Genomic DNA, 12,463 nt, shown 5'->3' with positions numbered 1-12,463 from the left:
TTCACCGATCACAATTTTCAGGTGCTGGAGAGTTGGCCGTGTAGAAGAACCTATTGTGAGAGGAAGCTTTTTTGGAAAGCCAAGGCTGCGCAGGAACAAGCAATGTGTTCTCACCCATAGAATTCTCACCAGCTGTTATGGCCCTGTGACTGCTTGCCATTTGGAACTCTTCATAATGACATTTTCTGTCCTGACAAGACAACAGCAGCAAAAACAAAACCCCACAGAAATCGTGTCTAAGAGATAAAGAATCTCAGCTTGAAGAAGAGTAGAATATTTCCTTGAGCTTTTTGTGGAAACAGAATGAATCAGACTTCCCCCCACAGACATCTGCAATTCTGCTGAAATTGGTCACTTGGATGAAATTGATCCAGCTCTAAGCAGGCTAGTTTTGTAGCCATTTCCTTAAAGTAAATCTACAGTTAGTCATTCAATCAGCATTTATTAAGTGCTTACTATGCGCCAAGAACTATACAGTACAAAAAGATAAATCTTATAAACAGCTGGCCTCCAATTTCTTTTAATACAAATGCCAGGACCCATGATTTTCCATCAAAGGAGCCATGAGCCTGTATACAAATTCCTTTACTATTCGATTTTTACACAAGGAAGACAGGCGGGCACTTTTCCAGGTCTAGGAGGTTTGGGGCCTGAAAAATTCCACTCAAGATAGATTATAGAACGAGAATCGGTCTCCTCATTTTACAAGTGAGAAATCTGAGAGATTAAGTAATTTGCTTAAAGTCACACAGCTAGTAGTAGTAGACATGGGATTAAAATTTCAGCCGAATTTTAGTCCCTTAACTCTTTAGATTTCTTAGGGAAAGGGCAAATAATTGAACACATAAGTGGGCAAAAACTAGAGCGCCGATTGTTAAGACTCTATTCTGTCTGTCTGTCTCTCCTTTTTAACTCGTTGGGGCTAGCCAGAATCTTAATCTAATATCAAGGCAGAATTGGCCAATCATTCAAAGGCTTTGCTTAGGAAGTGAGAATCCAACTTCTTCCAGAGGATATTAAGTGATTGCAACCTGCTGTTCTCCCTTTGAAGGGAATTTATTCACATCTAAAGAGGAAAGACTTGGATCAGGTAGTTGGTATGTATAGAAGGGAAATATTTTGATTTTTAAGAAAAAAAACAAGGTATCCTCACAATTCTTGCCATGAAAATTAAAAACAAGTCATTAAACTGAATATAGAACTTTTCCATTATTAGTAAATACAAACATTTTCCATATATTATCATGGTTCTATAATAATAACTTCCATTTGCATAATACTTTATATAGCTTGGGTGAGACTGTAATGAAAGTGACCAGGAAATGTATAATCTGGATCTAATTGGTTTTAGGATAATGAAAAGAGTTTTGCATTTGGAATTCTGGGTCCCAGGTTCAAATCTCATCTTTGCCACTTTCTATCAAGCCATGTGATTTTAGACAAGTCATTAATCATAGATAAAAATAAAGATAAAATAGATCACAGATAAAGATCTGAGTCTCTTCATTATTTCAGAGAAAAGGAGACTGAGGTTCAGGTCCAAGATCAGTGTGTTAATGTCAGAGGTTGAAATGGAACTCAGGTTCTTTCACACCTCTTTTCTGAGCCTCAGTTTCCTTCTCTGTAAAATGATCAAAAGGTCTCTGAGATCTGAAAATCAATGATTTATCTTTTGGTTCTATTTTTAAATTCTTTCCATATATTTTCACTTCTCTACAAAAAGCAGTGAGCTTAAAACTCTACCAGTTATGGGATTGTCCTTTTCTTCCTGATTTGGCTCTCAACGGAAGGGCATAGTTGGAAAAACCTGATCCTGTGAAGAGGTCTCAGCTTATGAAATAAATTTTACTTTATAGCTATGCAGTGCAAGGCAAGGCTGCTGAGAGAGGAAGTGAGCCAGGTTGTTGGCTTTTTTGTGTAAATCAGATGAGTGACTCCTGTATATTCCGGCTGTGATCTTTGTAGATAATGGCTAGCTGAGGACCCACGGCTTTCCTTCCAATACACCAGACTTCAGGAGGAAGCCACGACCCCATACACATATTCCTCAGGCTTCAGATTATTATATATTTTGCCCACAAAAGCTTTAACAGGCAGTAATTGGGTTTCACGGGGGCACGGAAGCTAATTGGCTGTGCTCGCTTGGTAATAAAACTCCCCTAAGCATTTCAAGATTTAATAAGAAAAAAAAATGGGAAAGCTGTCTTGATGGTTCACTGGACATTTCCTATGCTGTTTCTAGCTGGACCTGAGATTTCATCAGCGTAGAGGATTTCTACTGGGGAAACTCCCCCTATGATTTTACACTCTAGTTTCTCTGACTCTAAAGGGAGACCCTATTCAGTGCAGTTGTGAAAAATATAACAATCGAATAAAAAATATTGAAAGAAAGTTTCATTCTTGAGAATTAATCTGTAAATGGATAGATCAGGCCATTATAGAAAAAGGCAACTGGTCTCTCCATGAGGGAAGATGACAAGCTTGTGAACATTTACAATCTCTCTGTGAATCAGGCCGAGGATCCAGCCAGGTGGTACAAACTCTTGCCTCAAACAAACAAACAAAACTAAAAATAAACAAACAAAAATCAGCAAATAAATAGGAAGATGGTGTCAGTCTGTTCATTTGGCATCTGAGGGCCTTTCCTTCTTTCTATCCCTATTTGCTGTCAGATTTTCTTTAGCCCCTTTGAGGGGATTGTTGCTTCCGACAATGCAGCTGCTGACACTGACCTCCAGGTCACGAGAGTACTCCAGTGGGTCTTAGTGGGCCATGATCCCTGGCTCCAGTGTCCAAGCCAGCTCTCTATCCATTCCAGGGGTCCTCAAACTTTTTAAATAGGGGGCCAGTTCACTGTCCCTCAGACTGTTGGAGGCCGGATTATAGTAAAAACAAAACCTTTGTTTTGTGGGCCTTTAAATAAAGAAATTCATAGCCCTGAGTGAGGGGGATAATTATCCTCAGCTGCCACATCTGGCCCATGGGCCGTAGTTTGAGGACTCCTGCATGCCTTGATACTTCGCGTCCATACCAAGACCCATATATATATATATACAGCCCCAGCAGAGAAGAGTCAGAAAACCTAGTGTAAAATCCCACCTCTCACATTTACTAGCTGTATGATTTTGGGCAAGTGGGTCATTAGCTTTGGTCTATTTCCTCATCTGAAGATGATGAAGTTGGTCTAGCTGGTCTCATAGCCAGTTCTTTCCATGTAAAGATTTATAATCCAGAGAACCAGGGAAGTTATTAGTTCAGGTAAATCAAAGGCTACTGGTAGCAGAATGGGGATTGCTATGGCTGAACTTGCAAAGGAGGTAATGGTACGTTTGACAGGGAAGCAGCAACTTTATTTCTAGACACATTGTTTTTAGAAGAAGACTTTAATGTTCTCATGACTATGTTGGGTTCTGAATTTCCCCACACTCTGGTTACCTATGATTCCACTTAGTTTCTCTCCCACTCCTAGTCCAGGAATCTATCTCAAAGAACAAACTCTATCATTCAGAAAATTGATGTCTTTGTTGGAATCACTGGAGATGACTTTTGGTCAGTGACATGCTCACGACATAAGTCACTTCCCTACTGAAGAGACTAGAGATGTAGAGCATTAATGTCTAAGATTTCTTGCAATAAAACATTTCTCCAGTTGGTAGGAAGCCCCTATGTTTCAGTGTAATGAAGCAAAAACTTAGGGATTGCTTCCTGTCAAGAAGATGCTCTGAAAGATTAGATGAAGGTATAGATCCTGCCTTGAAGGTGTTTATAATCTAGATGAAGAGAGAAGATTTCCAGCCATTTTATAGTTTTATAAATATTGTATAAATCACATGTCTGAATGCTGAAATGAAGGCCAGAAAAAAAGTACTGTTTATATATTTCACAGAATCATAAGACCCTCAGTCAAAAGGGACTTTAGAAACCATCCTGTAACTAAAGACTCAATCCATAATTAAAGAATATTATTTATAATTTACTTATGTTGTTTTAGATTTAAAACTGAAAGGAATCCTAAATACTAACATGTCTAAGCTCTCATTTTGTAGATAAGGAAACCAAGGAACAGAGAGGGAGATGAAGTCCCATGTCTGAACTAACATAGCAAGTAAATATACAGGGTGGGATTTGAAACCAGTTGGCGAATCCAAGTCTTATTTCCTATTCATTCTGCCACGTTCAACTTGAAGCTCTCCAGTGAGAAGAGAGCTACTATCTCCTAACACAAACCATTCTATTTTTGAGTAACTCTGATTGTTTTTCCTTACATCAAGCCACAAGCTGACTCTTTGTAACCCCTACCCATTACTCTCAGTTCTGGCCTCTTGGACCAAGCAGAACAAATCTAATTCCTCTTTCATATAAAAGTCTTTTACTTGAAGATAATGATTAAGTCTCCTTAATGATTCTCTTTTCTGGGCCAAACCTTCTCTGTTGATTCAATGGGTCTCCCATGACATGAACTTGTAGCCCTTCATCATCTCCATCCTTCTACAGTAGACATTCTCTGTCTTGTAACTGTACTTTCTAAAACATGATAGATCAGGAATAATAACACTATGAAACTTGTCTATAGACTGATAAGGTCAGAGTAGGGTAGGACTCTCACCTCCCTAGTCCTGGTCATTATTCCCTTTAATTTAGCTTGTTATGCCATCATTTTTTATGGTGCCCACATTATATTGAATTTGACATTCATTAAGACCTGCAGATCTTTTTCAAATGGAATACTATCTCATCACTCCTCCATTTTGTATTTGTAAAATGATTTTTGTGTATAGATTTAAGACTTTGCATTTATCTCTTTCTGATTTCATCTGATTTGGTTTGGCCTAGTGCTCTAGCTGGTTAAGATCTATTTCAATTGTGATTGTCATCCAATGTATTAATAGTTCCTTTTAATTTTGGGCAAATTTGATAAATACACTAAGTGTTTATCTAAGATGGTGATAAAAATGCAAAACTGTAGAAGGCTACAGGTAGTGATGGAACTCTGGGGCCCTCTACACAAAACAATACAGGATCAAACTTCAGTGAAAATATCTTTTTAAGTTGACATAGAAACATTAATGACTTCTTTTTAGATTTCTCCACTTGACCATTTTTGAATCTATTTAACTATACTATTATCTAACTCACAGGTCTTCATATTTTCCACAAAAAGAGCAAATGAGATTCTCTAAAATGCTTCATCTATAACATTCCCTTGTGCTTTCATTTTAATAAACTTGTTAAAAAAAAAAGGAATGAGGTTTGTCTGGAATCACTCACTGAACATTAATTAAGCACCTAGTATATACCAGGTGCTGGGTATAGAAAAACATAAAGAAATAACCCTTGCTCCTAAGGGGTTAGGAATAAACACAACCAGCAAAGGGGAAACTCTGTTTCCCCATCTCCCAACCTGGGGGGAGAGCTCTCTCTATGCTTACATGAGTGTGACTCAGTGGGATCTGAGTGCTAGTATTAGGTATTTGGTTTCTCGGTGACTCAAAACAACCTGGAAATGGGACAGTGGGAGACTTGTTCAGGTGATGTAGGAGGGTCACGTTGTCACCGTCTAACCTATAAAATGGTCTGTGCTTATTCTATTAGACACTAACCATTAATGTCATAGCGAGCTCTTTCTCTTCTTTCTGGAATCCTACAATTAGAGGCAGGAAGAATTTAGGAATCAAAGGAAAGGATCACTTTGATCTAACAGTAGGAGATGTTCTGTTTTCTTGATGAGAAAGAGGGGAGGAGAAAAGCAGAGACTAGGAGGAGGGTGAAGGAGAGAAATAAAGAGTATTATGAAACTCAAATCAATTACCAAATAGGTCCTGAATGTGTTCCCAGCATTGTGTGGGATATGGGAAGATCCAGACCCAGCCAAAGGAGGCTGTTAAATAACAATACGAAGCAGGAATAGCAGGGATGCCCCACAGCACCTGTCAAATGAGTTATAGAGATAGGAATGGAGATAGGGAGTGGAAAAGGAATCCAGAGGAGGGAGATGGTGCTAGGAGGAAAGAACCTCTCAGGCATAGAAAATACACATGAGCTCTGTGTGTGTGTGTGTGTGTGTGTGTATAAATATATATATATATATATATACATATATATATATATATATATATATGTTCATATATATGTGCGTATATATCCATATAGTTATTATGCCTTGTGATATTTCTGAGGACATTCTAGTAATCGTTCTTTGGATCTGGACATTTAGGCAGTTTTGACTTTCAAATTATTCTCCCATCGAGTCTATGTTTCTAAAATAACATAATAGATACCCATAGACAGACATATTCCCTTATATATAATGGTGAGATGAACAATGAAAGCTTTGCCCTTGTGAGCAGGTTTAACGTACTTATCATGATATAATGCACTTGTGAATATCAGAGCATGATTTTATATGTTTCCTGGGTGTTAAATATATGATAAAAATGGGCTTTTGATTAACTGCTAAGCTATGCATATAAGGTATGCATTTGAAAGGCAATAACCAGCCAGAATGAACCCCTCCTTTCCTCCTTTCTTTTCTCCCTTCCATTCCCTCTCCCTCCTTCTGTTTCTTTCCTTTCCTCTCTTCTCCCTCTCCTTCTCCTCTCCCTCTCCCTCTCTTTCCCTTCCTTCCCCTTCTCTCTGCTTCTCCTCCATCTCCTTCTCCTTTTCCTCCCTCTACCTCTCTTTTTCTTTCCTCCATCCCTCCTTCCCCACCCACTTCTCTCCCTTCCCTTCCTCCCTGTCTCTTCTGTCTCTCTTATTGTATTTAATGAGAAAGCAGAGATTGTTATAAACCTTTTGGTGGTAAGAGAAAGCAATCACCAGCAGCCTGAGTCCCCTACCAGGATAACATGGAGCCCCCCAAGTACAACATTTTCCTCTTGCTGCTATCCCTGTTAGACTGATTCTTTGCTGCCTTAGGAAAAGAAGTACTGGATATGGAAAGAAATAGACTGAGACCCTGAAAACTTTCAAAGGTCAAAAAAGACACTAGAAATCTGAGAACCGGTGTCTAGGCTGGGATGTAGACAGCCAAGTCCACGGCATCAAGGATGGCCTAGGACCTTCCTCACAATTGAAGTTCTGGGTAGAGCTCACCAGTGGGAGAGGGGGGACTGTGAGGAGGAGGTAAAGGGAGAAGGTAGCTGAGATATGACAGTAAAGCCCACAGAATGAAGGATGTTTAGAGTTAGACATGAAGAGGATCAAGAACCCCTGTCTTGGAGAGTTCGTGGAGCCCAGAGATACTGAATGACTTGTTCAGGATTACATAGTCAGCATTTGACAAAGGCAAAGCTTGACCACAGGTGAAGTTTTTCTAATCTGGAGGTCAACTTTATTTATTATACCATGCTATCATTTCATAGTATATCACAGGGCAAGGTACACAGCTGGTGCCCAATAAATGCTGCAGAATTTGGCTGGTTTGGTATAGCCATAGCAAAATTAATTTGTATTATCTAATTCTCTATAACTCACAACTGGGATCCCAAAACCTATTTCTTCTTCTGATGTAAGGCAGTCTCATGATCCCACAGAGTCCCCACCCTATCCCAGATGTTTGCCTGGAAGATGGAATTAGATTTTTATCACAAGCCTTTACAAATCATCAGTACTGCAGGAAAATGACTACATTTTTGTTTCTAAGAACTCATCTCTCTCTGTGTTTGTCCCAGAATTAATAGGATGAGCTGATTCCCCTCTTAGTATTCTGGGGACAGGGTGGGGCATGTGACTGATGACCGGACTGGAAAAGGCTCTGCTTTTCCAGAAAGTGTTTTTGTGCATATATTGATTTGCTTTGATTTACTGAAGAAAGCTCTCTCATTGGTCTGTACCGTTATACTGATGGGAAAAGTATGATGAAGGCTTTGACTGAGCAGAGAAATCCTTGTGTTACAACCATGAGCACAAGTTGACCAAGAGCAGGAGGTTTACAAAAAGTCAAATCCACAGTGGCCCAATCTCCAGGACTGTTTCCCCTTCTTCAAGTATTTTCTTGTAAGTGATTCTGGGCTTCTTCTTTCCAACTAGAGGATCTGGCAAACTTCTAGAAAAGATTATTAAACAGATGGCCTGTGAAAACTTAGAAAGGAAATATCAATTCCTACAAGCCAATACAGATTCACCAAAATTTCAGCTTCCTTCAACTTGTTCTCAAATGGTTGATACATGGTCCGTAGACCTCTCGGTCACGTTCCTCTGGGCCAGCTTCAGTTCTATTTGTGTATGTGTGGTCTTCATCTATATGGGAAGCTGGCTTCTCGATGAGGAAACACCTTCCACCAATGCAAATTGACAACTTTTCTATAGTCTCATCTCACTTGGAGGTTTTCAAGCAGAGAATGAATGACCCCTTATAGGATACATTATGGGGAATCCTTTTGCCATGGAATGGACCAGATGGCTACTGAGGTCTCTTCCATCTTTTAAATTCTGTAATTAAAATCTTAAGAGAATTGTCTGTAGGATCTAACATTGAATGGCTTACCAAAGGCCACACAGCAAGTAAGTGTCAGAGAAGGGATTTGGAGACAAGTTAACCCCAATCTTGGGTTAGGTCTCTGACCACCGCGCCATATGGGTTGGATGCTCAGAACTGGTTGCCATATTCCAGAAGTAGTCTGGCCAGGGTACAGCACAATCAGATGGTTTTCCCTGTTTGTTGTAGAAGCCATGACTGTTCAGGTCATTTGGGATCACTTCAGTATCTTTGTCCAGCACTTCATGCTTGACTAACTTTGAATTTATAGTTCCCTAAAATCCCCAGATCCCTTTCATGATAATTCTGGCAAGCTACACCTTGTTCACCCTGTACTTACATCACTAGCATTTTCAACCTTTCCTTTCTCCATGATCTTGCAAAGTCAAAGAAAGCTGGGCAGCAATCATGGAGATTTCTTTTTTTGTACCCCTGGAGTATTGTTCATTTAGCCTCTCTGCCAGGCTCATCCTCAGATTTTCTCAAGACCTCATCTGTTTTCTCATATTTTCCAGTTGAAATATGTATTTCCAGTTGGAATATAGTATTCCAGTCTCTGTCTCCATTGATCTCTATCCAAATGTTCTCAACTATCAATTTCCTGAACTTGCCCCATATGTTTCTATTTTTGACTTATGATGTTATTCCACTACCCCTTTTATCTATTCTTTTTTTTTTAAATTAGGCATGCCCTCTCCAAAACACAGTCCATCATAAATCTCCACTCACTGTGTTTCTTTCAGAAGGACTGAGAAATAGAAGTAACAGCAACTGCAAAGCAGCATGGGGCTTGAGAACAAAATCTCTTAGTGTTAGGATAGCGTGGGTTCCTTATTTTGTTTTTAATCAACATTTGGGATTATAAGATCCTACCTTTAGAGCTAGAAGGGAACTTGAGGGAATTGAGGTCCAGAGGAATAAATAATTTTTCTAAGGTCACACAGCTGAAAAGTGGCAGAAGCAGGATTAGGAGCCAGGTTCTCTAACTTTGAATGTGGTGGATTTCAATATTGGGAGTGTTTTTATTATTAATATTAATTAAAATATTAATATTTTATGAATACAAACAGTGTTTTTATTGTTGACCTTATTCTTAGCTATTATCTTTGTGAACTACTAGTCTTCTCTTCTGATAGTGTCACCTCATTCTAGTGGCCAATCCCTGTACTTTCCCACCTAACTGTCATCTATAGGGATTTTCTTCCTCTTCTATTCCAGTAAAAGGCCCTCTGATTAGATTTTAAAAATTCTGTGCCAGGTTAGTATATATACATATAATGAAATAATAAATAACATTACAACATCATACATCAACAGAGATAATATTAATCTTATATACAGAGTCTACTAAATATAGAAAATAATGCAAGAGATCAGGAAAAGAAGCAGAAGAATTTCAGTTAATGTCCTCAATGCTGTTACAAATAGAAGGGAGGGCTTTCAAGATAAGACAGATTTAGAAAGTGAATACTTGCTTAAGAAGATAATATCTGGAAATGGGGTTTCAATATGGCTTAATATATGACAAATAGATGGCTTTCAGCTAGGGACTGAAAAAATATAATATATACTACATATCTGCATATATATGTTTATATATTATATAGCTATATTTGTACATTTGTATATGTATCCAGCCACATATATACTCCTGGTCAAAGATCCATCATTCCTATAGATTAAGCTATGGCCTCAGAAATTCAAATCCCATTTCAAGACACTATCTTTTAAAGCATTTATTCACTTTCTAAATTCATCTTCCCTCCTTGAAGTCAAAGCCTTCCATTTATAGGAGCAATGAAGATTTTACCTTGTCTATAAGTAAGCCCTTGCATTACTTAATCTTATGTTTCATTGACTTTATCTCCACACGAATGGGCAGTGGTCATCAGATTTGAGAAATCTCAGGGGAAGGGGAGCTCTCCGTCACCTCCTAGATACCCCTCCCAGGAAGATGGTAGATCTTAGTATTTTTCATGTGAACTTGACAAGTGGCCATTGTGATTTTACTCAGCAAGCAATACCCTTACCACTCATCTCTTTTCCTTTGGCCCATACTGAAGAACCTCCTTCCCGATGACTCCTCTGGATCCACCTCATTTTTCCTTGGAACACAAGGAGCTGTTCTTTCTTTAAATGTTTCAGCCCCACCTTTTCCTGGGAAAGCATTTTCATCATCTACTGGACGGTTCCAAAAATGAGACTGCCATTCCCTCTTCTTCTCTAATGTAACCGCCTAAGACAGCTTATGAAGCTCCTTACTCTCCATTTTCTTTTCTTCTTCATTCTCCCTTTGAAGCAGTTCTTTCTAGGAGCAAATCCCCCTTCTGATAAATAGCAGAGCCTTCCAAATTCAGATTGGTCCAATTACTTAAAGTCAGACACACTGTCATTGACTCTTCTATACAATAGGTAATAACCTCTATTCTTCCAATAAACCACTGAGTACAAACAGCAATAAGTGGAGTGTTTCTCTTGCTTTTTCATCTTCTCTTCTAGTAATAAACAAAACTCCCATTTGTGAACCCTCAGCAATTACTTGACAGTAACAGAAATGAACATTTAGGACCTTCTCTGAAAGTCACTGACCGACTTCTCTTGCTTTTCATATTTATTGGAAATAAGTGACTTGGTTCTTTTAGATCAGGGGTCCTCAAACTTTTTAAATAGGGGGGTCAGTTCACTGTCCCTCAGACTATTGGAGGGCTGGACTATGGTAAAAACAAAACCTTTGTTTTGTGGGCCTTTAAATAAAGAAACTTCATAGCCCTGGGTGAGAGGGATAAATGTCCTCAGCTGCCACATCTGGCCTGTGGGCCGTAGTTTGAGGACCCCTACTCAGAGTCACTGAAAGTATTTTGAGGAGGATGTTGGTCTTCGAGAGTTATTCCCTCGTTTGTTGAGCATCCGTAGGAACTTTTGGCTAACTCTGGTGGTGACTCACCATGGTAACCTGCCTGTTGGAGATTTCTTTATTACAGGCCTTGTCTCATGAGAGGTTGCCACTTAGTCACTTACCTTTGTTTTATAGTTAGCAGATTCATGCCAAAACCCTAATGCAAACACAAGCAAACCTTAGCTGTTCTTTGCAGGAAGGTCTTAAGGAGAAAAATGTTTCTATTGATTTCTCACTTTTTTTCTAATTTTTTTTTTTTCTCTGCCACTGCCAGACTTCAGATACTCCTTCTCCTCCTGCCTTTCCTCTATTTCAGTGTTTTCTATCTCCTTCTCTTTATCTTTAGTATTCTTCCTTGGTTCTCTATTTTATTTTTGGGGCTCCCCAAATGCCATAAAACCTGATGGGGAAGATTTTTAGGATGCTGCTGAATCAAAGATGTAGCCCAGGTTCCCTTGGAGGGGCCTTCGTTTTAATCTCACCTAATTTTAGAAGAATGATCCACAAGCTTCTGAGGAGATATCAATACAACACAAAATGTCCATGAAGAAAGAGCACTAGCTTTGGACTCAGAGAACACTGGTTCAAATCCCATTTCTGACACTTACTACCTATGTGTCCTTGGACTTAACTTTCAGTCTCAGTTTCCACATCTGTAAATTGGGAAGGTTTGGATTAGGTAATTTCTGAGGTTCCTTTTCATTCTGGATATGATATCCCATATCATATTCTTGTGATATGATCATCCATTAAACTAAGTCATTTAATAATAGTGGATCTTAATTTGCCTACCAGTAGACAAAGAGGGTCATTCTAGATAGGATCTGAGCTCTCAGTCCTAACTACACGATATTGTGATGAACTTTAATCTGTTACTACTTTCTAAGACCTCAGTTTCCTCATATGTAAAGTGAATTGGGATTGCTACAGGCTGAAGTCCGTTCCAACTCCAGACCTACACATTAGGAGGGGACATCTAGCCAGTCTTTCCATGGATAACTCCTCTGCAGTCAATTTTCAAAGAGAAATATATTTATATCGAGGACGTCTCTGGAGAACTTTTTTTGGAATATTGGGGGCCCACTTGGCGT

Source organism: Sarcophilus harrisii, chromosome 4, assembly GCF_902635505.1.
Source record: "Sarcophilus harrisii chromosome 4, mSarHar1.11, whole genome shotgun sequence".
Lineage (NCBI taxonomy): Eukaryota > Metazoa > Chordata > Mammalia > Dasyuromorphia > Dasyuridae > Sarcophilus > Sarcophilus harrisii.
The sequence above is the reverse complement of the archived record's forward strand: the minus strand, read 5'-3'. Positions refer to the sequence as shown.